The sequence below is a fragment of the Triticum dicoccoides genome, chromosome 7A (assembly GCF_002162155.2).
Source record: "Triticum dicoccoides isolate Atlit2015 ecotype Zavitan chromosome 7A, WEW_v2.0, whole genome shotgun sequence".
Classification (NCBI taxonomy): Eukaryota; Viridiplantae; Streptophyta; class Magnoliopsida; order Poales; family Poaceae; genus Triticum; species Triticum dicoccoides.
The window spans coordinates 674122656-674128051 of record NC_041392.1 but is presented as its reverse complement, the minus strand read 5'-3'; the positions used below and the strand labels follow the sequence as shown (position 1 = coordinate 674128051).

At 41.6% G+C, this 5396-nt stretch overlaps 1 long non-coding RNA gene across 1 annotated transcript; it reads left to right on the top strand.

Annotated features, from left to right (window-relative positions):
• The first annotated feature begins 3499 nt into the window (after nt 1-3499).
• LOC119334338 lies at nt 3500-5144 on the top strand. The gene is made up of 3 exons (XR_005161282.1): nt 3500-4432; nt 4591-4790; nt 4869-5144. It is a non-coding gene; the product is annotated as an uncharacterized LOC119334338 (long non-coding RNA).
• Nucleotides 5145-5396: the final 252 nt, after the last annotated feature.

The window sequence follows — 5396 nt, the reverse complement described above, 5'->3', positions numbered from 1 at the left end:
CGAACACTTCATGTGATGTGATTTATTACTTCTTTTTCATTATTTTCTTCTACTTCTTTTATTTATTTTTAGTTTTACTTTTTACTCTTTTCAAAATGCATGAACATTTTTCAAACTCCTGAGCTTTTTCTTCAAAACCGATAATTATTTTCAAATTGATGATTTTTATTTCAAATTTGATGATTTTGCTTTTGAAAAATGATGAAGTTTTTCAAATTTCATGATTTTCTTCTAATTTGTGAACTTTTTAAAAAAATTGATGAAACTATTCCAAATTTGATGAATTTTTTTTTCAAATTTGATGAAGTTTTCATAAAGACAATGAACATTTTTGAAATTCACAAACTTTTTAAATTTTTTGAACATGTTTCGAAAATCCGTGAACGTTTTTCAATTCACGAAATTTTTCATTTTTTCTATTTTTGTATTATTTTAAAATTCAACAGTTGACCTTAAACTTGTCGACCGTGACCGGTCAAATGCGATCGAACGAGACTGCTCCAATTTTCTTCCTGAACGAACTGTCGATAGCTTGCAATCTTGGGCTGGCCCACGGGCGCTGCTAGTGAGCACCAAGACCTATTCAGGTGCTTAAGGCTCTGAACAGGAGCTTCGAAATCACTAATTAAGGAGTACCATACCAAACATCATTCACAGTTTCTCAGGTTGTGACATGTGACATATTATATGCGCGCCACTTGTTGCAACCTGGGAATTTCCCTTTTTTCGTATATCTATTTATTCAAAACGTTTTATCTCTTAAACCATGCGTCCAAATCTTGACTCGTTTTTACCATTGAATTCCTCGCGTCGAGATCTTTAAAATTAAATCCCATGTTGATAGATTTTGATAAACTTTCTTTTCACGAAAAAACCGGATTAAAAAAGCTGGACAAAAGTACCAAACCGGGCGCATGTTTTTCCCTTTCAGAAAGAGGCACGGCCGTGCCTCTTGCAAAAGCACAACCGTGCCTCTCGCACAAGGTAAAAAACAGAAAACACGTTTTTTCGTTTCCGAGAGGCACTGCCGTGCCTCTCACGAAAGCACGGTCGTGCCTCCCGCGAAAGCACAACCGTGTCTCTCGCAAGAAGGAAAACCATGCCTCTCTAAAAAAACAAAAATATGTTTTTTTCGTTTCCGGGAGGCACGGGCGTGCCTTACGCGAAAGCACAACCATCCATCTCGTTGAAGCAAAACTGTGCCTCTCACGGATGAAAAAAAATAGAAAACACGTTTTTTTTTCGTTTTCTAGTGGCACGACCGTGCCTCTCGCGGAAGCAAGAAAACAAAAAACGCATTTTTTTCATCTATGAGAGGCACGGCCATGTCTCTCGCGGAAGCAAAACCGTGCCTCCTGCGGAAGAAAAAAGGCAGAAAACTTGTTCACATTATCAAATTCGTGCCCGTAACACCCTAGAGGCAAGAAAAACCTGCTTGGTTGTGTGCACGAGGTATCGGCTCGCACGCGCATGAATCTTAAAGCAGTCCGGAGGCAGGCTTGTTGGGAACACTCAAATCGACTGTTTCTAGAGTGAGAACAAGAGTCGAGCGCAAGAGGGAAGTAGAGATTTGCAGAGGTGACAGAGCTCAAGGTTTAAATAGAGATAAAAATTGCTTTTGAGAGACATGCTTTTCCTGTCAACATCACGACCGAAAGTTTCCAATATCTCCTATGCTAGACACATTATAGGCGGTTCCCAAACAGAAAATAAAGTTTACTTCCCCTCCATAATTCTTTTCACAATCCATGGCTAGGGGTATCCATGGGTACCTTTCAAACTTTCAATTTTTCAAGGGGAAGTTTTATTTGTTTATTTTAATTCATTTCGGGATTGGGCATCTCTATTACCTGCTGCTTTCTTGTACAATGACAAGTAAATAAAGACTCGTCTTGAGAATAACCCATCTAGCATGAAAGATATTGACCATCCCTTGTCGCTTCATGAGCTGCACGGACATACAAAATGGATAGTTTTTTGAATGATTAGAGTTGACACATGAAAATTTACTTGGAACGACATGTAAATACTGCATATAGGTAGGTATAGTAGACTCATTTGGCACAACTTTGTGTTTAAGGAATTGGATGCACAAGCAGCATTCCCACTTAGTATAAATTGAGGCTACCAAATAAATTAAGAAGCAAACAACCAAAAAATAAAAATGGTCATAAACATGCATTGAGAATTACTAACACAGAATAATGCACCATAAGTAGGATATAACTTCATTGCATACCAATTGAATTTACGTGCATGCATAGAGAATCACAAACCTTAACACCAATATTCTTACTAAATCACAATTACTCACTAGCATAACTCACATATTATGATCTCCATATCGCAAAACTATTGCAAGGAATCAAACTTAACATATCCTATGATCTACATGAAAGTTTTTATTATATCATTCTTGAATATCCATCACATTAGGACCAAGTTCATATCTTGTGCATATTACCACTACTATTGTCAACTCTCAAAATAATATAAGTGAAGCATGAGAGTTCATCTATTTCTTCAAAATATAATCATCGTCATGCTCTAAAAGATACAAGTGAAGCACTAGAGCAACTGCCTAGCTCAAAAAATATTAACTCAATCATGAAAGACGATATGTATAAGGTCAGCAAATCATGAAAGAAATTGGTATTGGCTCAATCGAAATTTATAGCAGACAAAGTATGCCCCAACACATAGGGATCAATTAATATGGTCTAAGTACTTCTAGCTAAGATGTGCAACATTTATATATGATATTCAAAGGATGCTCCATGTTGAATCGCTCAAACTTACTGGGTGCTGAGTCCAGATAGATGATGTCTTACTTTTTAGGTGCTTTGCATCTCCGTCCGTGAGTAGTAAACATTTGTGCACATTTTTTTTGCGAGGAAACATTTGTGCACATTACTCGTGTAAATACCTACATCTAGTCCATGGATGCTTTTAACGGGCAAGTATTAGAATGAATCAGATCCTATAGGACTGATTGAAGTATGCTTCCACAAATAATTCTGAACATGGATCCCCCCCAAAAAAATATCTAAACATCGATCCCTGCAGAAGAATGTACTTAAGTCGGCGCAAGTGCTTCTGGTAGAACTTAAATACTTAATGTTATTGACAGCATATACGTACACACCATGCACTTGGAGTGTGTTTATTTTGTACGCATGAAGTCGGCTGTGTTGGTATAGGCCATATACCTTTCTTCTTGGCAGACCATGTATATCTTATAGAGGTGCTTCTAGCGCGCTGCACGATGGTGTGTGCCGAGTCCAATACAACCCATTAACGGTGGCGCAAGGAGTGATCTCTCATTATAGCCATGTCATCGGGGGCCGAGGGATATTTCCGCCTGCCCAGCGAACCCCAGGCCGAACGATGGGGGTGTCCACCTCGTCACTTTTTACTGTGCCGGAGCGAGAGAAAAAAAATAACAGAACAACGCCTCAGATTGGGATGACCTAGCTTGGTCTCCCACGCGACCCTCTTCCCTCTTCCTGCCGCCCGCCTCTCCTCCCTTCACATTTTTCTATTCCTCCCTACCGCCGCCGCCCCCTCGTCTCTCCAAGGTGAAGCAACACCGCGACCACGCCGGCTCGCTGCAACGGCATCCAACCCCAACAGCGAGGAACAACCCCCACACCCGTCTTCTCCACCTCTTCCCTGCCGTCCACGCCGCGACATCCCACTCACCCACGTCTCGGCCTCACCGCCAGTCAAGTTGCATCTGGAGGCGAGAAGAGAGAGCGGCCACGCCCATAGGAGGCCATCCCCGGCCTAAATCCTAAGGCTCCTTTCCGGAACAATCCCCTTCACTCGCGATGAACAGGCGACCGGAGCTCTGCAGGAACTACCAGCACGGCAGGTTACCTGATCCATCTCTGCACTAATTTAGATACGACCACTGATTTAGATCCATTGTTCCTGCCTTCAGTCGCCGCGCAGCGCGAATGACAAATGCAATTGGCCGGATTGGATGGTCACGCGGTGTGGGGGTGGGAAAGATGGAGAGATGGCGGGCGTAGGGGTGGCTACTGTAGAAGGTGGGCAGAAGGAGGTGTTGTGCGGGGCCTCGACACTAGGCAGGTGCATCTCTTCTCTGCAGCACATGGCGAGGCTGAGAGCCCAACCCCTCTGCTTGATGCCCTAGCCAAGTGGACGAGGGCTGGCTCCCAACCCCCCTCTGCTAGGTGCCCAGTTTTCTCTTCCACCTACGCTCTCATTGGCCGATTTTCTGCAGCGATGCAACATACAGAAGTAGTGCACTAAGTATCCCTTATTTTTCATGCGCAAATTCATAAGGTTTCTGTTTTCTAAAGACCTAGTTACTGGGCCAACATGGTCATGTGACTTTGTCTTGCAGCAGAAGACTATATACTTCCCTAGAATAGTGCAGCAGCGGAGAGGGGCCTAAAAGAATGAGGTCAGTGCCTATGCAATGGATGTAGGATTCCAGTTATTTGCTCTCTTTTGGAATATATAGTTTTCTAGAGCCATGAGCTCGGTACTCATATACTTTTATCACAAGCATTACTCTTACCGATGGGATGTGATTTTAACTGATAACATATTTTCTTGTAGTGGATGTAGCTTCTTGTTGGACTCATGCTTCTAGAAGTGGACGTAACGACTCTGGTTTCGTTGGGCCTCAAGTAGCAGCTAGAGCAAGGGGGTGGTTCATGATTGTGGCTCTGTAGGCCTCCAATAGACAACATCAATAATAAGGATAGGAGTTGTCTGCTTCATATCACCTCTATCTCCACCCAAGTTTCAGTTTGCAGGTTATTCTCTTTTCTTTCTTTTCTTGGGAACTTCTCTCTTATGTTAACTCATCAGATTTGATTTGGAATGAACTGCAGGATGTGTTTGAGGGTGGCTTCTACTTGTTCATGAAGGCAACTAAGGAGAAGTTGATTAAATTTCTTAAAGGAAACAAAGATTTCATTTTTAGGCAGGCATGAAACTGTGAATGCCTGCTTTTATGCATTGTAAAGCCTTGATAGCAGTGTAGGTGTTCCTTGTGTTGTTCAGGCTGAGGGCATTGCTGATGAGTTGCTGGAGCGTCTTGATTGGCTGGCGAATCTGGCTATTTATGCTCCTTAATTTTCATATTTGTATTGGAACTATTTACTAAATTGTATGCCAACACGAGTTCAGTATCTTTTTGATAATATTAGTTACACATCCAATCTGTCCTCGATGCTTTAAACCAGAGATTCAGTGTTCAAACCGGTCTATATATGCACATGGCAACTGAAGATAAGATGGTTATTTATTCTTCTCATCACAGAGAAGGCATTTAGACATTTATGCTCTCAGATCAGATAAGTTTTCTACACATGAACTCAGATATATTACTGTACTAATTTATTTCTAAGAGACATGGT